Here is a 25,129-nt window from a genome sequence, read left to right on the forward strand (position 1 = left end):
AGAGAAACATGGAGAAATATACCATGTTCATGGATCAGAATTATCAATATAGTGAAAATGAGTATACTACCCAAAGCAATCTATAGATTCAATGCAATCCCTATCAAGCTACCAATGGTATTCTTCACAGAGCTAGAACAAATAATTTCACAATTTGTATGGAAATACAAAAAACCTCAAATAACCAAAGCAATCTTGAGAAAAAAGAATGGAACTGGAGGAATCAACCTGCCTGACTTCAGGCTCTACTACAAAGCCACAGTCATCAAGAGAGTATGGTACTGGCACAAACACAGAAATATAGATCAATGGAACAAAATAGAAAGCCCAGAGATAAACCCACGCACCTATGGACACCTTATCTTTGACAAAGGAGGCAAGAATATACAATGGAGAAAAGACAATCTCTTTAACAAGTGGTGCTGGGAAAACTGGTCAACCACTTGTAAAAGAATGAAACTAGAACACTTTCTAACACCATACACAAAAATAAACTCAAAATGGATTAAAGATCTAAACATAAGACCAGAAAGTATAAAACTGCTAGAGGAGAACATAGGCAAAACACTCTCTGACATAAATCACAGCAGGATCCTCTATGACCCACCTCCCAGAATACTGGAAATAAAAGCAAAAATAAACAAATGGGACCTAATTAAACTTAAAAGCTTCTGCACAACAAAGGAAACTCTAAGCAAGGTGAAAAGACAGCCTTCAGAATAGGAGAAAATAATAGCAAATGAAGCAACTGACAAAGAATTAATCTCAAAAATATACAAGCAACTCCTGCAGCTCAGTTCCAGAAAAATAAACGACCCAATCAAAAAACGGGCCAAAGAACTAAACAGACATTTCTCCAAAGAAGACATATAGATGGCTAACAAACACATGAAAAGATGCTCAATATCACTCATTATCAAAGAAATGCAAATCAAAAACCACAATGAGGTACCATGTCAAGCCAGTCAGAATGGCTGCGATCCAAAAGTCTACAAGCAATAAATGCTGGAGAGGGTGTGGAGAAAAGGGAACCCTCTTACACTGTTGGTGGGAATGCAAACTAGTACAGCCACTATGGAGAACAGTGTGGAGATTCCTTAAAAAACTGGAACTAGCACTGCCATATGATCCAGCAATCCCACTGCTGGGCATACACACCGAGGAAACCAGAACTGAAAGAGACACATGTACCCCAATGTTCATCGCAGCACTGTTTATAATAGCCAGGACATGGAAGCAACCTAGATGTCCATCAGTAGACGAATGGATAAGAAAGCTGTGGTACATATACACAATGGAGTATTACTAAGCTATTAAAAAGATTACATTTGAATCAGTTCTAATGAGGTGGATGAAACCAGAGCCTATTATACAGAGTGAAATAAGCCAGAAAGAAAAACACCAACACAGTATACTAACGCATATATATGGAATTTAGAAAGATAGTAACAATAACCCTGTATGTGAGACAGCAAAAGAGACACAGATGTATAGAACAGTCTTCTGGACTCTGTGGGAGAGGGTGAGGATGGGATGATTTGGGAGAATGGCATTGAAACATGCAAATTATCATATCTGAAATGCATCGCCAGACCAGGCTTAATGCATGATACAGGATGCTTGGGGCTGATGCACTGGGATGACCCAGAGGGATGGTATGGGGAGGGAAGTGGGAGGGGGGTTCAGGATGGGAAACACCCATGGCAGATTCATGCTGATGTATGGCAAAACCAATACAATATTGTAAAGTAATTACCTTCCAATTAAATAATGTATATTAAAAAAAAACAAAGTCCCGTGTGGCCCTACCCCCCTCCGCCCAAGAAAAATACTGAGCTCCGAAGAAAAGGAATAAGACTCCTCTCAGCCAGTTATGACTTTCTCAGGAGACTGAAAAGTTTACAGGAATGGTGGAGACAGCATCCTCATACCATGCAGGGTCCCACAGGGAAAACTAATCATTAACTGAAATATTTGCTCACCAGGAGTCATGAATAAAAATTGGCCATTCAGCGATCCAAGCACCTACGGTGGTCTTAGACTGTCCAAGGGAGAAAAACCAAGATAAAGAAAAGGGTTGAAACGACTCTCGCCTGGAAAATCCCACGGACGGAGGAGCCTGGTAAGCTGCAGTCCATGGGGTTGCTCAGAGTTGGACAGGACCGAGCGACTTCACTTTCACTTTTCACCTTCATGCATTGGAGAAGGAAATGGCAACCCACTCCAGTATTCTTGCCTGGAGAATCCCAGGGACAGGGAGCCTGGTGGGCTGCCATCTATGGGGTCGCACAGAGTCGGACACGACTGAAGTGACTTAGCAGCAGTAGAGGAGTTAAGCTCACAAACAGCACACTGACCCACCACACAACTTCATTAGTAAATTTTACCCCTGACAAATTCAACTTAAAATGAGAAATAGACTCAAACACAGAAACGAGGGGCATCAGAAAACAAACCTCCAACGAACACCCAAGCCAGATTCATGTACAACACATATAAAGTTCATATTTGAAAGTACTTAGTGAAATGGGCAGACTATATCTAAAGGAGATCTCAACCTAAAATGGTCAAATTGGGGTTCTTTTGATAGTCCAAAACTGATATTTTTGCATGCACAGTTAGAAAAGCCAGCTGTAAGATCAGACAGACTGAACGGAAATCTCACTCTGATTGGTTATTTAGAAGCTTCTAAAAGAAGAAATGAAACAATAACTTCTTCGCAGGAAACAAACAGAAAAGTGCTTGAAATTATATCAGAACTAAAAAAAGCCACTAGTGCTGACTCTCTCTCCCCCTCTGTTCTTCTATCTGAATAGCCTGGCCCAGACACTCACTCTTTCTCTTCCAACTCTTCTGCCTCCTGCTGCTCCCCTTTCCTCAGAAAAGGAGGATAAAAAAATCAGAAGTGATTACAGCTCCCTTTAAGGAGAAACCTATTAGAGAGGTGACCCATCCTCGGTGCTCACATACATACCCTGGACCCAAATAGAACCTTAGAGCCTTAGCTAAGGAATTTCCTGATCCAAGTCAGGATCCACTGGGATTTGCTAAGGAATCTAAGGGCTTCCCTGGCAGCTCAGTGGTTAAGAATCAACCTGCCAATGCATGAGACTCAGGTTCAATCCCTGGGTGGAGAAGATACCCTGGAGAAGGAAATGGCAACTCATTCCAGTATTTTTGCCTGGGAAATTCCATGGAAAGAGAAGCCTGGGAGCTACAGTCCATGGGAGAGCAAAGAGTCAGACACAATTTAGTGACTCCAACAACAACGAATCTGAGTTAACCATCCAGACCTACGAGCTCGGGTTTTCAGATCTAAATTAATACAGTTTATTAGTTTCTCAAAGCAAAGCAGAGAATGAATGGACAGAGAAACACTCCTTAATGGATTTTGAATCACACAGTTCACAAGCTCGCAATAAATGCAAGGATTTAGCTCAGAAACCCCTCGAACTTATCCCAGAGCTTTTTTCAAAAACTGTAGACTGGATAAAGATTCAACAGTACAGGCAAAGACCAGATGAATGAATTCCAGATTATTATGAGAGATTTAAAAAACTTTTAAGCAATATTCTGACTTGACACCTGAATCATTCTCTAACCACTAAAATGATCCTTTGCTTAGATGAGGATTTGGCTACTCTGGGCAAAAGACACAATCTAAGTTGGCCCACATTACATACAAATGCCCTTGTTACACTGGCTGATCAACTTTTCAAAACCACTAAAAACAAAGGGGGATATCTACAAAAATCATGAAACTTCAATTGCACTATTAAGTTCCCAACAGCAGTTGAAGGTTAACCAACCTCCATGTAATTTCCAACTGAGAGAAACAAAAAGTTTGCTGTTACTGCAGAAAACCAAAATATCAGAAAAGGAACTGTAAGTTAAGTAAAAGAAGCCTAGAAGGAAAACTGGATTTTAGGCCAGAATTTCAAGTTAAACTAGAATAGGGCTGCTCCAAGGGAATGTGGTGAGTCTTTCCCCTTCTCTTAACAACCTGGGAAAAGTAGAAATGATTATACAAAGAGAAACAAAGCTTTAAGAGATACTAGGGCCATCTTTTCACTTTTGAACTCCATGAAAATTAAAGGCTCTGTCCCTCAAGAGTAATACCTCAATACAGATGGTAGGCATTTCTAATGCGCTGCTGCTGCTGCTAAGTCACTTCAGTCGTGTCCGACTCTGTGTGACCCCACAGACGGCAGCCCACCAGGCACCCCCGTCCCTGGGATTCTCCAGGCAAGAACACTGGAGTGGGTTGCCAGTTCCTTCTCCAATGCATGAAAGTGAAAAGTGAAAGTGAAGTCGCTCAGTCGCTATTAAGACTTAAACCACTACCTTTAGAATTCTACTTAGGGGAACTTAAAGGAAGACACTCCTTTTTTCTAGTATAAAGTGCTCCTGTTCACTTGACAGGCAGAGACCTATTAGAAGCTTACGAAGCCCATATTTCCTTTACTCCTAAGGGAGAAATGTATCTAGATCTGAAGGACCAATCAGATATGTCTGTGACTCCTGATGAGGATGACACCGAACAAGACAAACTGCTCGGCTTAGTACCTTAAGAATTACGGGCACTTCATTTTACCGACATTGGAAGAATACATTCTGCATCTGCCATCAAAATTACTACAGAAAAGGAAAAGCCCCTGCCCAGTATTTGCCAATATCCATTAAGGCAGGAAGCCACAGAAGGAACAAAACCCTTACTATGAGACCACACTGAGAAAGGCCTTATTGTGCCTTGCACCAGTCCTTGTTGTTGGTGTTCAGTCACTCAGTCGTGTCTGACTCTTTATGACCCCATGGACTGCAGCACACCAGGCTTTCCTGTCCTTCACCATCTCCCGGAGTTTGCTCAAACTCTTGTCCATTGAGTCAGTGATGCCATCCAACCATCTCGTCCTCTGTCATCCCCTTCTCCTCCAGCCTCCAGCCCCTGTAATAACTCCCATTTTGCTGGTTAAGAAAACCAAATGGCAAAGGCTAGAGATTTGTACAGGACTTGAGATCTATCAATGCTATTATTAATATTATCCCTCAACATTCTGTAGTGCCAAATTCCTATACCTTCCTGTAAACAGTGATTTCTTTTGGTGATAGATCTCTGTGGTGCATTTTTCAGAATCCCTATACATCCTGATGATCAGTATTTTTTTTTTTTTGCCTTCACTTCAAATGAACGGCAATATCCATGGACTGTACGCCACAGGGCTATACTGAAAGCCTCATCTACCTCTCTCAGATAATAAAAGCCGATCTAGATGATCTGGATTGTCCTCAGAAGTCAGGTTTGATACAGTATGTAGACTATTTGTTGCTGTGTTCAAATCTTCGATAAACAGTCAACAAAACACCCTGTATTTTCTCCAGAAGCTAGCCTTAAAGAGACATAAAATGTCCAAAGAAAAACTGCAATACTGTAAGACTAGTATAAAATATTTAGAACACAGGGTATCTAAAGAAGGACTTTTAATTGATCTGGGTAGACTGAAAGACATCCTAACCTTAACTGTCCCAAAGACAAAAAGACAATTAAGGGATTTTTAGGACTTTTAAGCTACTGTAGGAATTGAATTCCAACTTTTTCCTTCATCTTTTCAGTCAGTTCAGTTCAGTCACTCAGTCATGTCCGACTGTTTGCGACCCCATGAATCGCAGCACGCCAGGCCTCCCTGTCCATCACCAACTCCCGGAGTTCACTCAGACTCACGTCCATCGAGTCAGTGATGCCATCCAGCCATCTCATCCTCTGTCGTCCCCTTCTCCTCCTGCCCCCAATCCCTCCCAGCATCAGGGTCTTTTCCAATGAGTCAACTCTTCGCATGAGGTGGCCAAAGTACTGGAGTTTCAGCTTTAGCATCAGTCCTTCCAATGAACACCCAGGGCTGATCTCCTTCAGAATGGACCGGTTGGATCTCCTTGCAGTCCAAGGGACTCTCAAGAGTCTTCTCCAACACCACAGTTCAAAAGCATCCATTCTTCGGTGCTCAGCCTTCTTCACAGTCCAACTCTCACATCCATACATGACCACAGGAAAAACCATAGCCTTGACTAGACGGACCTCTGTTGGCAAAGTAATGTCTCTGCTTTTGAATATGCTATCTAGGTTAGTCATAATTTTCCTTCCAAGGAGTAAGCGTCTTTTAATTTCATGGCTGCAGTCACCATCTGCAGTGATTTTGGAGCCCCCAAAAATAAAGTCTGACACTGTTTCCACTGTTTGCCCATCTATTTGCCATGAAGTGATGGGACCAGATGCCATGATCTTTGTTTTCTGAATGTTGAGCTTTAAGCCAACTTTTTCACTCTCCTCTTTCACTTTCATCAAGAGGCTTTTTTAGGACTGGAAGAGGTCAGTTTTCATTCCAATCCCAAAGAAAAGCAATGCCAAAGAATGCTCAAAGTACCGCACAACTGCACTCATCTCACATGCTAGTAAAGTAATGCTCACAATTCTCCAAGCCAGGCTTCAGCAATACGTGAACTGTGAACTTCCAAATGTTCAAGCTGGTTTTAGAAAAGGCAGAAGAACCAGAGATTAAATTGCAAAAATCCACTGGATCATCGAAAAAGCAAGAGAGTTCCAGGAAAACATCTATTTCTGCTTTATTGACTAAGCCAAAGCCTTTGACTGTGTGGATCACAATAAACTGTGGAAAATTCTGAAAGAGACGGGAATACCAGACCACCTGATCTGCCTCTTGAGAAACCTGTATGCAGGTCAGGAAGCAACAGTCAGAACTGGACATGGAACAACAGACTGGTTCCAAATCAAGAAAGGAGTACGTCAAGGCTGTATATTGTCACCCTGCTTATTTAACTTATATGCAGCGTATATCATGAGAAACGCTGGGCTGGAAGAAGCACAAGCTGGAATCAAGATTGCTGGGATAAATATCAATAACGTCAGATACGCAGATGACACCACCCTTCATTTCTTAACTAGTATATAATGTATTCAAACAAGACCAACCTGAACCTCTTTGCTGAAATGCAGAACATTTTGAAGCCATGAAGATCTTAAAAAAAAAAAACAATCAACTTCTGGCCAAGGCCCCGCCCTGGGGCACTGAAATTATGACCTACCCTTCCTCCTCTTTGTTCACGAAAACAAGGGGACTGCACTGGGAGCACTAGCCCAGCACCACAGCCTCACTGCCAGCCAGTAGGCTATTACAGCCAAGCTAGGTTCAGTAGCCAGGGGCCTCTCCCCTCTCCTCCAGGCTGTCACAGGGACAGCTGTGCTGTGTCCGACCACAGTGGAGATAATCATGAGTCACTCTCAGACCATCTTTGTTCCTCGCCCTGTGGAAGTCTTGTTAAACTTTCATCACAAACAATGTTATTCAGCAAGTCGATTAACTTCCCATGAGACTATCTTGCTCTCACCAAATATAATTCTTCACAGACGCAACAAGCTTCATCTAGCCACCTTGCTCCAGAGGAATTAGATGTTAATGATGAAAAACATAATTGTATTGTTTTACCTGACAATCTGTTATCTCCCAGGACCAATCTCCAAGAAAGCCCTATGGATAATCCTGATTTTATATCATTCACTGATGGTTCATATCTGTGAGAACCTCATGGAAAGTACCAGTTATGTACTGGTACTAGTTATGTTGCTGTTTCTCCAGTACCAATCCTTAAGAATGGTCCCTTACCTAATATCTCTTCTGCCTAAGAAGCTGAATTAATAGCACTAACAAGAGCCTGCCACTTGGCAAGGGAAATCCTGTAATATTTACACCAACAGCCACAAAGCTTTTGGGGTAGCACATGATTTTGGCATGCTTTGGAAACAGGATTTTTAACTTCCTCAGGGCAGCCTCAGGGGACAAGATGCAGAATTACTGGATGCAATTCTTCTACCAAGTGCATTAGCTATCATTAAGGTATCAGGTCATTCAGAGCCGGACACCACAGAAGCCAAAGGGAACTCCATAGCTGATCACATTGCCAAGACGGCAGCTCTGCAAAATGGTAAGTCAACTAACAGTGGGTTTCTCTTTTCAGCCTCCCAGTAACCTTGCTGACACCCTGCTAAATTTTTAAGAACAGCACCAAAAGGAGAAGAAACATGAAAACAAAAAGGAGTGAGTTTTGGCTCCAACAAAGGGCTCCGGATAGGCCCAAATGGAAAGCTGTATTTTTCTAATACCCCATTTTACAATAAATTCATAAGCTAACTCACTGGAACTCAGATAAGACAGTAAGGGTGGGGTAAAACAGTATTTTTGGAAGCGCTCCTTCACTGTAACTTGGAAAATTTATTCTAGGTGCACCAAATGTCCAAAATACAACTTAGGAAAGCCATTACATAGTTCTCAGGGAAGTTTGCCATTACCTTCTGGCTCTTCTGAAATTTGGCAGATTGAATTTATCCAAATGGCCCCTCTCAAGGTTACCAGCGTGTACTTATTATAATTTGCATGCTTTCACATTGGGTTGAGGCATTTCCATGCAGAAGAGCCACTGCACAGTTGGTAAGCAAATGAATACTAGGGTGATTCCCATTTGGGGAGTCCCTGTAGAAATATATAGTGATGGGGAACCCATTTTATTGGACAACTTGTCAAGAAAATTTGCAAAACTGGGCTAATTATGAAGCATTTCCACTGTACTTACCACCCCCAGGCCTCTAGGCTAGTAGAAAGTACAAATGGAACAATTAAAAATCAATTGGAAAAAATAAATAAGTAAATACTAATCGGCTAAAATCGTAGAAACTTATTCCTTACCTTGGCCAAAGGCCCTTCCACTGGTCTTCCTCAACCTAAGATCAATTCCCTTTGGGAAACAGCCTTTGTATCCTTTTGAAATGATCACTGGGAGACCAATGAGACTAGATGAAGGATTTTATGAACATATATTATTAAAAGGGAACATGTTATATTATTGCAAACGCTTAACTGAACTCCTAAAAGAGCATTTTAAGCTTGTTTCTGAAGTTTATCATAGTCATCTATTTTTGGATGAAGATCAGATATTCCATGATGTGCAACCAGATTATGTATATTGGAAAAGATGTCATTTAAAGGACTCACTACAACCCAGATGGAGAGGCCCTCACCAGGCACTCTTAACTAGCTCATGTGCAGCAAAACCAAAGGAAACTGATTGTTGGATTTACATTTTCCACTTAAAAAGTGGCCCTGAGACACACTGGTCTGTAGAGAGGACTGCTGACCTCAAATTCACCTTAAAACAATGCTCAAATAAAGGAGAAAATGTACTCACACCAGGATGAGAAGGCGACATGCGAAGCAGACAGTTTACCCAAGATGATGGAACTGACACATATGATCATTTATAGTTTTCCTGACTTCCTGGACCTTTGCATATGAATCAAATGTTTTCCTATCATGGGCACGATTCTTTGCTAATTTTAAAAATCAATCTACTTACTGGGTTTGTGGTGAATTACCTGTGTCTACTACTTCTGGCTTACCCTGGTAGATTTCTCCCTTCCAAGGCTCTGATTGGATAGCCCTAAGGAAATTTATTTTAGAAGCAAGACCAGTCCTGTTCAGGCTACTCATGAAATAAATAATACCCACTCTGACCCTGGCCACAGATACAAATTTTCCTTTAGCATCAAACTCAATCAGAACAACGAGCTAAGTCTCAATCAAAAGCTATAACTTGTCATCTATTAAGAGGAAACCTTCCACAATTATGGGATGGATTTATATTGTCATTTAAGTTTAAAAGCTTCTCTATGTTGGGAACAATTAAATCATACTAAGTGTGAATCAAACTAAGCCTAGTAACAGTAGGAAATTTGGCTGGGTGCCTTATGAACAATGCCTACATATAATTACCCTTAGAGACAATGATTGGTATGGAACTGAGTCAGACCACCAGAGAGTCACTGGGTTGCAAGTAATGGAACTCAGTGGATTTGTGGTACTGATTTATGGCCTTGGCTTCCACTGGGATGGATAGGAAAATGTACCATATGAGTGCCATGGCCATAAGTCATATACATAACAATTCAGAGATGACCCCAAGCAATCTAGAGATCTGTATGCCACTCGTATGACCACTTAACAACTATTTTTGTGCCTTCAATAGGACTGCAGAATGTAATCGGTCATATCAAAGCCTTAACAACATTTACTCAACAGGCTTTAAATGACAGTAACTGGGGTATAAGCCTGTTGAACTCCGAGGTCTATATGATGAGAAAAGCAAAAATTTATATGACCTGTAATGTCCTTACAGCATCTCAGGGACACACCTGTACCATAATTCAAACTGAATGCTGTGTTTCATACCTGATGAATCCTCTCATACAACACATTTAAGGAACCATATGAAAAATCAGAATTGTGCTTTAAGTTGACCCACACCCTAGTCTTGACGAGCTCTTCAAAAATCAGTTTGGTGTGGGAAGCTCTTGGCTTAAATATTTACTTACAACTCTATTAAAGTTATTAGCTATATTATTGGCATTTTGCCTGTTTTACAAGATTAGTATTTTTTGTATTACCAAATGTGCAACTGAGCCTCCAAAAAAATAATGATGGCTTCCCTGGTGGCTTGGTGGCTCAGATGATAAAGAATCCACTTTTAACGCAGGAGACCAGAGTTTGATCCCCAGGTTGGGAAGACCTCCCTGGAGAAAGAAATGGCAACCCACTCCAGTATTCTTGCCTGGGAAATCCCATGGACAGAGGAGGCCGGCCAGCTACAGTCCATGGGGTCACAAAAAGTCAAACACGACTTAATGACTAACATACTGAGGCAACTTGAAGCAGTTGATCAAATATATAATTCTGTATGCGATCAATGACTGTAATAGTGTAATTCTAGATATGGGAAGATGCAATAAGAGGGAATTTTTTTCTTGGACCAAAAAAAACTAGAAGATGAGATGAGTGGTCCAGAGATCTTTAATTACCATTCATAAGACCACACTGAGTAGTCTATCATCAAAATCTTCACCATCTAGGAGTGCACCTTCCTAGCACCATGGAATGAATTTATTACCATGAAGGGGCCTGTCAACTACAAAACAGCACTTGCCATGGGCACTTGCCATCTGCCTCTACAAGGATTAAATCATGTGCTGCTGACCTTCAACACCCCTGGAAGGGAGTTCAGGATGGAGCATCAGGAATGAGACACTCTGTTCTCTAGAAAAACAGGCAGAACAGGCCTTCAGATAATTAGGTATTTTCAGGAGCTGATTTTATGAGTCCAGTTCTTGCATCTCCTCATATCTAGAAAAGCACTAAATTCCTTCATGGTGACATCTGCTCCTTGTGACTATCAGTAACCCTCACAAGACCTTCTGCAAAAATATGTGACTGACTGCATGTAATCCCCATTCACCAAAATCACATACATACTGACCTTCCCCCTCTACCTATTTGGAGCAGTTTCTCATAACTACCTGAAATGTCGTCTCCGAGGCTATAGTTTTCATTTGGCCCCCAAAAAACTTAACTTGCAACTCTCATGTTGTGCATTTTTTTAAGTTGACAATGCTATTAAATTAGAAATCAACCACAAGAGAAAAAAAACTGTAAAAAACACAAATACATGAAGGCTAAATAATATGCTACTAAACAATCAATGGATCACTGAAGAAATCAAAGAGGAAATCAAAACATATCTAGAGACAAATGACAATGAAAGCATGGTGATTCCAAACTGATGGGACACAGCAAAAGCAGTTCAAAGACAGAAGGTTATAGCAATACAATCTTACTTCAGGAAAGAAGGAAAATATCAAATAAACAACATAACGTTAAACCTAAAGCAACTAGAGAAAGATCAAACAAAATCCATAGTTAGTAGAAGAAAAGAAATCATAAAAACGAGAGCAGAAATAAATGAAATAGAGAAGCACTGGAAAGGATCAATGAAGCTAAAAGCTGATTCTTTGAAAAAATTTTAAAAACTGATAAACCTTTAGCCAGACTCATCCAGAAAAAGAGGGAGCAGGTTTAAATCAATAAAATTAGAAACAAAAAAGGAAAAGATACAACAGAGGGACTTCTCTGGTGGTCCAGTGGTTAAGAATCCACCCACCAATGCAGGGCACAGGGGATCAACATGTGGTCTGGGAAGATCCCACAAGCCTTGGGGCAAATGAACCTGCGCACCACAACCACTGCGCCTGTGTGCAGCATCTACTGAGCCCGCGCACTGCAGCTGCTGAAGCCTGCACGCCTAGAGCCTGTGCTCTGCAACGAGAGAAGCCACCACAACTAGAGAAAGCCTGCACACAGCAGCGAAAACCCATGTCGTGAAAAATAAATAAATAAATAATTTTTTAAAAGTTAGAAAGTTACAGACATCACAGAAATACAAAGGATCATGGGAGACTACTTGTAGCAACTATATGCAAATAAAATGGACAACCTAGAAGAAATGGACAAATTCTGAGAAAAGTACAATCTCCCAAGACTGAGCCAAGACGAAACAGAAAATATGAACAGACCAATCACAAGTACTGAAAATGAAACTGTGATAAAAAAGCTCCCAACAAACAAAGGTCCAGGATCACATGAATGGTGAATTCTTCACTGGTGAATTCTATCAAACACGTATCCTTCTGAGAAGAGTTAACACGTATCCTTCTGAAACTCTTCCCAAAAATCTGCAGAGGAAGAAACAGCCCCAAACACCATCATTATGATACCAAAACCAGACATACCACAAAAATAGAAAAGTACTGGCCAGTATCATTGGTGAACATAAATGCAGAAGTCATCCAGAAAATACTAGCAAACAGAATCCAACAGTACATTAAAAGAACCATCTCTCTCTCTCTAGTCACTCAGTCCTGTCCAACTCTTCACAACCCCATGGACTGTAGCCCACCAGGCTCCTCTCTGTCCACTAAATTCTCCAGGCAAGAATACCTTAGTGGGTAGTCATTCCCTTTTCCAGGAGATATTCCTGACCCAGGGATCAAACCCCAGTCTCCTGCATTGTCAGCAGATTCTTTCCTGTTTGAGCTGCCAAGTGGCAGCTTAATCCCACCATGATTAATTGGGATTTATCCCAGGGAAACAAGGATTTTTCAATATTTGCAAATCAATCAGTGTGATACACATTGACAAATAGGAGAATAAAAACCATATAATCAGGACTTCCCTGGTGGTCCAGTGGTTTAGAATCCGCCTGCCAATGCAGGGTACACAGGTTCAATCCCTTGTCCGGGAAGGTCCCACGTGCTGAGAAGCAACTAAGCCTGTGTGCCACAAGAGCCCAAGAGCTGCAGTGACTGAGCCCACGAACCGCAGCTACTGAAGCCAGTGTGCCAACAGCCTATGCTCTGCAACAAGAGAAGCCACCGCAGTGAGAGGCCCACGCACCACAATGAAGGGCAGCTGCCACTTGCTGCAACTAGAGAAAGCCCACAGCAACGAAGACACATAACAGCCAGAAATGCATCATTTAAAAAAAAAACACAATCATCTAAACAGACGTAGAAACGGTTCTGACAAAACAAAACATTTATAATAAAAACTCTCCAGAAAGTAGGCCTAGAGGGAATGTACCTCAACATAAAAGGCCATATATGACAAAACTACGAACACTGTACTCAACGGTGAAAAGCTAAAGCATTTCCTCTAAGGTCAGGAACAAGACAAGGATGTTTACTCTCCCCACTTTTATTCAACATGGTTTTGGAAGTCATAGCCACAGCAATAAGAAAAAATATACAGAAAAGGACTCCAAATTGGAAAAGAAATAGTAAAACGGCCATTGTTTACAGGTGACATGATACTATACACAGAAAATCCTAAAGATGCTACCAGAGAACTACTAGAGCTCATCAATGAATTCAGTAAAGTTGCAGAGCACAAAATAAACACCCAAAACCTGTTGTACTTCTTTACATTAACAACAAAAAAATCAGAAAGAGAAATTAAAGCAACAATCCCATTTACCACTGCATCAAAAAAACAGAAACAAAAACCGAGGAATAAACCTAAGGAGGCAAAAGACCTGTACTCCACAAACTGTAAGATGCTGATGAAAGAAACCAAAGATGACAAACAGAAAGATACACCATATTCTTGGATTGGAAGAATAAGTACTGTAAAAACGACTATCCTACCCAAGGTAATCTACGGAATCAATGTAATCCCTCCCAAATTACCAATGGCGTTTTCACAGAACTAGAACAACAACAACAAAAAATCTTAAAATTTGTATGAAGACACAAAAGATCTCAAATAGCCAAAGCAACCTTGAAAAAGAAAAATGGAGCTGCTCCAGACTATACTATAAAACCAGTCATCAAAACAATATAGTATCGGCACAAAAATATAGATCAATGGAACAGGAGAGAAAGCCCAGAAATAAACCCATGTACCTATGGTCAATTATCTGAGACAAAAGAGGCAAGACTACACAACAGAGAAAAAAGACAGTCTCTTCAATAAACAGTCCTGGGAAAACTAGAGAGTTACATGTAAAAAACTGAAGTTAGAACATTCTTTAACATCATATGCTAAAATAAATTTAAAATGGATTAAAAACCTTAAAGTAAGACTGGATACTATATAATATACTCTTAAAGGAAAACATACGCAAAACACTCTGACATAAATCAGAGCAATGTATATTTCGACCCATCTCCTAGAGTAATAGAAATAAAAACAAACAAATGGGACTTAATCAAACTCAAAAGTCTTTGCAAAGCAAAGGAAACCATAAGCAAAAGAGACAAATTACAGAACAGGAGGAAATATTTGCAAATGATGTAACCAACAACGGATTAATCTCCAAAATTAACAGCTCATGAGAGTCAGTATCAAAAACCCAAATCCCCAATCAAAAAGTGGGCAGAAGACCTAAATAGATATTTCTCCAAAGAACACATACAGATGGCCAAGAGGCACATGAAAAGACACTCAACATCACTATTAGAAATGCAAATCAAAACTATAATGAGCCATTGCCTCAAACCAGTCAAAATGGTCATCATCAAGTCTACAAACCATAAATGATGGAGAGGGTGTGGACAAAAAGGACCCTCCCACACTTTGGTGGGAATGCAAAGTGGCACAGCCACTACGGAGAACAGTATGCAGGTTCCTTGAAAGTGAAAGTTGCTCAGTCGTGTCCAACTCTTTGCAATCCCATGGACTGTATAGGCCAGAATACTGGAGTGGGCAGCCATCCCCTTCTCCAGGGGATCTTCCCAACCCAGGGATCAAACCCAGGTCTCCTGCATTGCAGGTGGATTCTGTACCAGCTGAGCCACCAGGGAAGCCCAAGAATACTGGAGTGGGTAGCCTGTCCCTTCTCCAGGAGATCTTCTCGACCCAGGGATCGCACCAGGGTCTCCTGCATTGAAGATGGATTCTTTACCAGTTGAGCTATCAGGGAAGCCCTTAAGAAACAAAAAGAGGTTCCTTAAGAAATTAAAAACAGAGCTCCCATATGAGCCAGTAATCCCACTCCTGGGCATATATCCAGAGAAAAACATGGTTCAAAAGGATGCATGCATCATAATGCTTACTACAGTGCTGTTTACAACAGACAAGACATGGAAGCAACCTAAACATCAACAAATGAATGGATACAGATGTGATGTATACACACACACACACACACACACAACAGAATACTCAGTTCAGTTCAGTCGTTCAGTCGTGTCTGACTCTCTGCGACCCCATGAATCACAGCACGCCAGGCCTCCCTGTCCATCACCAACTCCCGGAGTTCACCCAAACTCATGTCCATCGAGTCGGTGATGCTATCCATCCATCTCATCCTCTGTCGTCCCCTTCTCCTCCTGCCCCCAATCCCTCCCAGCATCAGAGTCTTTTCCAATGAGTCAACTCTTCGCATGAGGTGGCCAAAGTACTGGAGTTTCAGCTTTAGCATCAGTCCTTCCAAAGAACACCCAGGGCTGATCTCCTTCAGAATGGACTGGATGGATCTCCTTGCGGTCCAAGGGACTCTCAAGAGTCTTCTCCAACACCACAGTTCAAAAGCATCAATTCTTCTGCACTCAGCCTTCTTCACAGTCCAACTCTCACACCCATACATGACCACTGGAAAAACCATAGCCTTGACTAGACGGATCTTTGTTTGCAAAGTAATGTCTCTGCTTTTGAATATGCTATCTAGGTTGGTCATAACTTTTCTTTCAAGGAGTATGCGTCTTTTAATTTCATGGCTGCAGTCACCATCTGCAGTGATTTTGGAGCCCCAAAAAACTACTCAGCCATTAAAATGAATGAAATAATGCCATTTTCAGGGACAAGAATGGACCTGGAAATGAGCATACTAAGTCAGATGGAGAAAAACAAATATGGTATGATATCATTTATATTCAGAATGTTTAAAAAAATGATATAAACTTATTTACAAAACAGAAACAGACTTACAAACTGAGGGAACAAACTTACAGGTGCCAAGGGGAAGGACTGGGGGGAGGACAGGCTGAGAGTTTGGGAATGACGTGTACATACTGCTGTATATAAAACAACCAACCAACAAGGACCTACTGTATAGCACAAAGAACTCTGCTCAATACGCTGTAATAACCTAAATTGGGAAAGAATTTGAAAAAGGAGATATATATATCCATATATATACAAATACACAAGAAGATATATATATATATCTCCATATATATAGATATGTATTGCTTAGAAATACAAATCAAAGCTATAATGAGCTATTGTCTCACACCAGTCAAAACAGCCATCAAAAAATGTACCAACAATAAATACTGGTGAGGGTATAGAGAAAAAGGAACCTCCTACACTTTAGTGGGATGTAATGTAAACGGCTTTGCTGTACACCTGAAACTAACACAACATTGTTAACTAGACTCCAATATAAAAATTTTTTAATTAAAAAAAAAAAATATATATATATATGGAGGGGAGCATTCATTACTGGAGAAGGAAATGGCAACCCACTCCAGTATTCTTGCCAGGAGAATTCCATAGACAGAGGAGCCTGGTGGGCTACAGTCCACGAGGTCACAAAGAGTTGGACTGACAGAGCAACTAACAGACGCACTCGCACGTGCGCGCACACACACACACAAACATTCATAAAAAACATATACCACATGAACCCTAAACTGAAGGAAGATGTTCTCATATAACTGATTAACGTTTACATTATATAAAACACTCATAAAATCAGAAAAGACCAAAAACCCAACAGAAACGTGGGCAGAAGGCTAGAAACAGGCACTTACCAAGAGGAAATACTCAGTCAACTTTATCAATGGCTGAGGAAGTGCAAATGAAAACTACCATCAGACCCCATTTCACCACCAAGAAACTGGTAAAAAGCCTGACAATATCAAACACTGGAGAAAACCTGAAGCAAAGCAGCTGTCTACACTGCTGGAGGGACAACACACTTGGCGACCCGTCTGGAAGACAAACTGTCACTTTTAGGAGCCAGCTGGTTTGTGTGTCGACCCTACACAGAGCTTGCCAGCCAGTGTGCCAAGCGCATGATCTGCCCAAGCCTAGGAAAGGGGATGGGGGCTGAGAGGCAGAGGTGGGGGCCCTGAAGTCCCCTGCATGTTCTTCCACTGCAGAATGAACGATTAAACACAGGGCAGAATCAGAAAGTGGAATCTATCACAAACAGAAAAAGCAAACCAGAGTGTAGCAAGATGGATGCTTTTTAGCAACGGGTGTGCGTATTTTTATACACTGCGAAAAATACAGTGTATTTCCCTTTACATAAAGTTTAAAACTCTGTACAACAATAAGTTTTGTAGGGCTATAAACCATGGGTGGTAAAATTCTAATAAAAGAAAGGAAATAATAATCACAAACTGTAAGGTCATAGCTACCCTAAGAGAGGAGGGAGAGGCTGGGACGGGGAAGCAGCACATTGCTGTTGCTCCTTTACGCAGTGTTAAACACCACTGTTTCTTTAAACACCGGTGTTGTTCATGTTTTCCCCTGTAGCTCCTACCTATGTTTTATAAGCACAATTTTGCATCTACTAATTTATCTGAGTGCCTGTGCACCTGAGTACATAAATATACATTTAATGAAAGAAGTAAAAGCCCTACCACTACCAAGGGGAACAGAGTGGTTGGAGACAACAGGGCAAGGGTCTAGGGACGGCAATAAGCCTCTATATCACTTTTTTTTTTTTAAACTCAGGCACCACATGTGAGTTCCTGCACTGTTACATAAGTTCTGCAACACTCTCTGCTCCCCCTCCCCAAAAGAGGCTTATTTTCCTAATTTTAAAATAAGTATTCCCCTCTGTTCCCACTGGAAACTCAATGTCTCTACAGGATGTTCTGCGTAGGTGGAAAATGATTATTTTAAAAGCTGGAGAACATCAAATAATCTTGAATAATGAGGCACTGGAGACAAGCGAAGCAGTGTAATCCACTAAAAAAGGATCAGAGGTTTTTCCATACACATTTTTCATGGGAGCTCTGACGCATCCACAGCTACCGAAGCGCAGCCTGCCCGGGGGCAGGGCTCTATTCAGGCAGGAGGTCGGCAAGGAAGACACGCAGGGCTCCTCCCTAGTTATGCCCACAGCACTGGGGGCCTGCGGGCATCTCCCTATCACTCTAGCAGCACCAAGATGGGACCAAATCCTCCGTGCTTCAAAGCCAAACCACACATCCACGTTCACAAGGGCACCCTACATCTTAAGCACGTGTCTCTGAGCACCAGCGAGTGAAGGTGCCCAGAGGAAGGGCGAGCAGTCCTCCGGTTCCGTAGGGCCCCTCCGGGAGCAAGCTCTCACCTGCCCGCAGCCCCTGGGGGCCAGGGCCTCTGGCCCTGCCTCAGCAAATCCAGCAGCCCTCCCAGGCAAATGTCACCCTGGCTGACGTGGCCTTCTGTCTCTGTCCCAGACAGCCGGCAATTTACCAAACACCCCCCACAACAGTATGGACTCCTTTAAGTCAGGGCTTTGAGCTTATTCAGTGGGTTTTTTGCCTCAGGGATCAGCACAGCATACTTTGTACCTGTCATCTGGTGACAAACACAGAAGAGTGTCTACATTAAGACCCAGGACTGTGCACCGAAGACCAAGAAAATAAAGCTGCGGATAAACGGTAAGCACGTTTTCTGATTTAAGTGTTAGCAAGTAACTTACGACATTCCTCATCCTCCTTAATTAATGGATCAAAATTACATGACTGGCAATAAGTAACTTGGTTGTTACTAATCCAGGATGAGCCTAATTCCACGAACAGGTGACTGGATGTTGGGCCAGAAATTAACCTCACTTGTTGCTTGAAAGTGTATTCACGAGGAATGGATACATCCAGACTCAAGAGGGTTGTTTGATGGAGCGTTCAACCCTGACATCCCTCCAGATTACAGATTCCAGGGTTCCGCCTCTGAGGTGGCTCTTCCCAATCACTCCTTCAGAAAGATCTCTTGAGTCCCTAAGCCAGGCACTCTGCCTGGCACCATAATGAAATAATTACACAAATAAATGCAACTAAAAATGTCGCTAAAGGAAAGTGAGGCAGGAAGTAGATGGGCTCCCGCAGGGTAAAGCGATAGGAGACTCATTCCCTGGGGACTGAAACTTCAAAATAAGCATAGCAGGAAAGCTCAGAGAGGCCCTGCCCAGATAGAAGATAAGACACCACATATTTCTCATTCTTGAACCCAAGAGACCTCCCCAATTATACATGCACAGAAAGGCTCCTTGGAGGTAAAAAGGGGAGAGAAGGCAACTGATGCTCGCTACCCCAAGTCCTCTTTGGTGGAGTCCATCTTGGCTAAGAGGTGCATGTGGCTAAGACCCACATATGGGAGGATCCTGAGATATAAACTAAATTTGGACTCTAAACCAGGTAAATCAACATGACTGGCCAAGGAAACGAGAAGAAATGCCCCATAAAAGGAATTCCACTGCCACAAGAGCATGCCCCGGCAACTCTGAGTCTGCCCAAGTGTCTGTCCACATGGACTGTACTTTTCCTTTCTAGTAAATACTTCACTTGCTTCACCACTTTCCATCTTTGTGGGAATTCCTCATCTGCAAAGCTGGAGTGCCAGTACTGACCACTGGTCTAGTGGCGAGCACCTGGTGCTCTCCCTGCTGTGACCCAACCTCAATCTCTGGCCAGGGAACCGAAGCCCGGCTCTAAGCAGCCGCAGGCCGAGGCCACCCAAGATCGTATTTGGTGCCAAAACTCGGGAATTCGAGAAGTCAAGGTAAACCATGGAGTTTGCTCAGCTGTGGCTTTAACTCTTGCTTTCTTTCTCTCATTATCCCCTTCACTTTCAAGACCCACAGGCCACGTCTGCCCACTCACAGCATTACGGCTCCCTGCAACACTGGGGATGGCAGGGCAATTTCCCAGGTTGCGCAGATTCAAATGTCTGGGTGACAGCTGATGCTGTCCTTCGGGACATGGCAGAAACACAATTTCCGACCATGCAGGAGCCCAAGGGGTCTCACTCTCACTAACTTTTCCATACAGAAACCTCCACTAAGGTTTTCTTTCCCACTTTACTTGAACAACAAGGTCTATTTCTTACTTTTTTTCTCTGCACCCTTTTATGGAAAGATTTCCTATATATCATTCCTAAACTGCATCCCTGCCACTGCCTAATTCAGTGCCATCTGTGTCAGACAAAACCAGGTGATTTCCAATTCTTTTTTTTTTCTTTACTATAAACATTTATTTATCTATTTGGCTGCTTAGTTATGGCATGTGAGAACTCTTAGTTATGGCATGTTAGATCTAGTTCCCTGACCAGGGATCAAACCCGGGCCCCCTTGCACTGTAGGCGCAGAGTCTTCACCACTGGACCACCAGAAGTGCCCCCAATTCTATCTTAGCTGCCAGGAAGATAGGACAAAGGATCTGGATTCTTCAGCAGTCTAGTCTCTCACCTCAAAGTCAGAAATTTACTACTGAGAATTTCTCCACTTCCTGGCCCTCAAGCCTTGAACCCCATGCCATCTTCCATAGTACCCAGCTCCAATTTCTCCAAGGATTCCTCTTTACATCTACTAGACCCCCTTCACTCCAGGCATGGCAGCCTCCACACTGCTACAGAGAGCCTATGAGGCCAGCCACTACCAGAAGCCCGAATTATAAACTTTGTAGATGCTCAGTCTCAGGGAATACACTCCAGCATAGGAAGGCTTATCATAGGACATAAGCTCTATAAACAACAGATCCCTGAGGGAAGTCCTGGCAACCTGTCTACACTGGTTCAAAAGCCCTTCTCCAGCTGTGCTGGGTTGGGTGCCCTGCGAAGCGTATCTTGGGCGCCAGAAACCAACCAGAGAGTGAAGAGGATATATGAAATCCCATCAGATTTGAAGAGAATTTCAGGGATGCCCCAAACCCCTTCAGGTTAATGTCTCCTGGTCAACATTTCCAGGACGCCACACTCCATTCCAGGAGCGCTCTCTTGTTTCTGGTTGCGGGTTATTCAACGTGGGAGGATCCCCCTCCAAGCCAGGAGAAACACTCTGGAGTGTATCGTTAAGAAGTGGACTTTTTAATTGAAGGGCTAATAAAGGAGAGAGCTTCCCTGAGGACAAAATGGTGGGATGCCATCACCGACTCAACAGACACGAGTTTCAGCAAACTCCAGGAGATGGTGAGGGACAGGGAAACCTGTGTGCTGCAGTCCTTGGGGCTGCAAAAAGTCAGACACAACTGAGCGACTGAACAACAAAAAAAGGAGAAACAAATTCTACTGTCACAGTGCCTGGTCTTTGTATAAATTGGGGAATGGAGAAAAATACCTTGAAAATGGGTTTCTAAATTATAACACCATTCTGCAATTGGATCTTTACTGCCGCAAGATGGGAAAGTGGAGTGAGAGTCCCTGTGTTCAGGCTTCCATGGTCCTTTACCAACATCTCGCCCTATATGGGTCTCATAATTCAAACCCTGGGGAAAGCGCTCGCTTAGGCAGCACATACACTAAAAACCTGGGGAACCAGAAGACTCTCCTGACATTTTAGATGATCCCCTTGTAAGTTCCCATCTCTCGGGGGGAATCTAGCTCCCCCACTCCTAATAACAGCATCTGTACTTTTTCAGAGTCATCTACTTCTCCCACTCCCTCTGACCAATCGCAAACTCCACCTCCCTATGTCCCTTCATACCCTCTGTTACCCCAAAGGAGAGAGACTAGTCCCTCTGGGGTAACTCACAGTGGAGCTTCCCATCACGCAGGCTTAGGAAAATTATGCCCTGTCAGAGAAGTGGCAAATGGAAAAGGGACAGAGTACGTATCCTTCTCTTTAACTGATATAGCCCAGTATAAACAGAAACTGGGCCAATTTTCTGAAGACCCTAGTAAGTTTGTTGAATGGTCTTAGGTCCTCACTCTGGTCTATGATTTAACTGGAAGGATGTCCAAGCAGTCCTATCCACTTGTTGTACTTTTGAGGAAAAACAAAGAATCTGGACAGCAGGCCAGAGGGAACTGACCAGTTTGCCAGAGACCAACCCAAACGTTATGCTCTGAGTGGAGACACAGTCCTGGGTCAGGAACCCTCTTGGAATTATAATTCCCGGGAAGGAACAGAAGCCAAGAAGCATTTATCCAATGTCTATTAGAAGGGATGAGAAAGTGTATCACAAAGTCAGTTAACTATGAAATGGTCAAAGAAATGACCAAGAAGAAAAAGAAAATCCATCCTTCTTTCACATGTGGCGTGTGGAGGCTTTTAGGAAATACACCAACATAGATCCCTCCACTTGTGAAGGTCAGTCCCTACTGGGACAGCACTTTATCAGCCAGGCTGCCCCTCATATTAGGTGGAAACTCCAGAAGCTACAATTTGGCCCACAAACACTCATGCTCCAACTCTTAGGGGGTGGCCTTTGGGGTACTAAATAATGGAGACCAAGCTGAGGAGGAAGAAGGAGCCCAACATGAGGAAAGACAGGCAGGGCTCAGGCAAAACTGACAGCCATTGCTCTCACCCGTGGCTTATAACCTCAGGACAACCCAATGGCACCAAGAAAGTCCAACTATCTATCTGTCCGAAGGTAACACCAATAGGGGAAATGCTACAATTACAATTCAACTGGCCACTGGGCCCGAGATTGCCAGAAAGATCCCCCTGGGCCATGCCCAGACTACAAACAAGTCACTGGAAGAGAGACTTCACTCCTTCCTGAAGGGAAGTAGGGCTCCCACTCCTGAGATGGCCATGCTGGACGTCTGAGGTGGCCCGGGGATTCCGGTGGCTCCCCACAACAAGACATCTATCTCCATCAAGGAGCCCCAGGTAGTCCTGGACATGACAGATAGAAAATCGATTTTTTAATTGATAAGGGAGCCACTTACCCTGTCCTGATCCTCACGCTGAACTTCTTTCCTTCAAAAGCTGTACTGTGATGGGTGTCAAGGGAAAGTCTCGCACCCATTATTTTACTGGGCCTCTCACTGCCAACTTGAGCAGCAGCTGATTTCGCATGCCTTTTCAATTGTACCGAGTGTCCTACCCCTCTCCTTGGGAGAGACCTTCTGAGTTTCCTCAGGGCCATACTCCGGATAGGAGGACCTGGGCAGCCCCTTATTTTACCTCTAACATCAGCCACAAGAGCAAAGTCCTATTCCCAGGCATATTCTACAAACAGCAGACCCTTCGGTATGAGACAAAGGAATCCCCGGAAGGGCCGCAAATGCCCAACATGTAAGAATCAGCTTTAGGCCAGAAACTGCCTATCCCAACAGGAGACAATATTCTACGAAGCTGGAAGCAAAGAAGGGTTTACAACCCTGTGCAGCTAAATTCTTAAGACACGGCCTCTTGGCACCCTCCAGGCTCCATGCACTGCTTCTTTTCTGCCAGCTGTTAAGCCAAATGTGGAATACAATACAGCGCAAGACCTTAAGGCAGTGAAAGATTCAGTGGCCCCTACACATCCCCTTATGGCCAAGCCTTGCAACGTATCAGCCCAGATTCCTGGAGATGTCAAATAGTTCACTGTGCTAGACTCAAAGATGGCTTTTTTTTTTTTTTTTGGCATACCAGTTTATCCCTCATCTCAGTGTCTGTTTGCCTTCAGGTGGACTAACCCTGACTCAGGCCAAATGCAACAGTACACACAGACAGTACTGCCTCGGAGTACAATCCACACCCGTCGGCCCGGGCCCTAGGAAAGGAACCAGGAAAGACGCACCTAAACGAAGGGATCATTCCACAGCATTTGGACAATATTTTAACATGGAGGCCCTCCATGGAGGCTTCAAATCAAATAGCATCGAAAGTCCCTAATTTCCTTGGGGCCCGGGGTTAGAGTCTCTCAGAAAAAGGCACGAGGCAACAAGTTAAATATCTGGGATGTATTATAAACTCCAGAAATAGACAATTATCTCCAGATAGAAAACAAACCATATTAGGCCTCAGCACTCCAAAGACAAAGAAACATCTCCATCTTTTTTGGAGCATGGCAGGATTTTGTAGAATTTGGATTCCAGGATTTGGACTAATGGCTAAGCCCCTATATGAAGCCATTAAAGGCCCAGATACAGAACTGTTACTTTGGAATGGAGAACAGGAGAAGTCTTTTAATAATATCAAGCAGGCCCTCACCAGAGCCCCTGCTCTGGGTCTCCTCAGTTTGAAAAAGCCATTCATCTTGTACATGGCTGAAAGGCGGGGGACAGCCTTGGGGGGTCGTTATACAGAAGCCAGGGGAAGTTCCTCAGCCTAAAGGCTACTTTTTCAAGCAACTAGACTCTGTGGCCCAAGTTTGGCCTGACTGCCTCCAGGCTATAGCAGCCACTGGTTTACTGGTAGAAAAACCTAACAACCTTGTCTTTGGACAGCCACTTGAAATCCAGACCCCTCACAAGTACCAGCAACTTCAGAGATAACAGGCAAATTAGAAGGGTGCCTTATCAAGTACCAGGCTTTGCCCCTTGACTCTCCAGAACCAACCCTCAAAATCTGCCACACACTCAACCCCACTACCTTAATGCCCACCAAAAGCCCAGAGCTAACACATTCTTGCCTCAAAACCCTTGACCAGGTCTGTGCCCGCTGATCTGACCTGTAGACCAGGCCATAGAAAACTGAGGAAGTGCTAACACCAGTTTCGTTAAAGATGGAGTCAGGAGGGTAGGTATGCTATTGTGAGCAACTATAGTATTAAAGCAGCGCAATCTTTGCCATCCAACACCTCAGCCCA

The 25,129-nt window shown here is 43.0% G+C and overlaps 1 protein-coding gene across 8 annotated transcripts in view; it reads right to left on the reverse strand.

The window, feature by feature from the left end:
• The window catches only part of MLH1 (mutL homolog 1), a 93,167-nt gene that overhangs the window by 35,018 nt on the left and 33,020 nt on the right, over positions 1–25,129 (reverse strand). The window lies entirely within an intron of this gene.

This window comes from Bos taurus, chromosome 22 (genome assembly GCF_002263795.3).
Source record: "Bos taurus isolate L1 Dominette 01449 registration number 42190680 breed Hereford chromosome 22, ARS-UCD2.0, whole genome shotgun sequence".
Classification (NCBI taxonomy): domain Eukaryota; kingdom Metazoa; phylum Chordata; class Mammalia; order Artiodactyla; family Bovidae; genus Bos; species Bos taurus.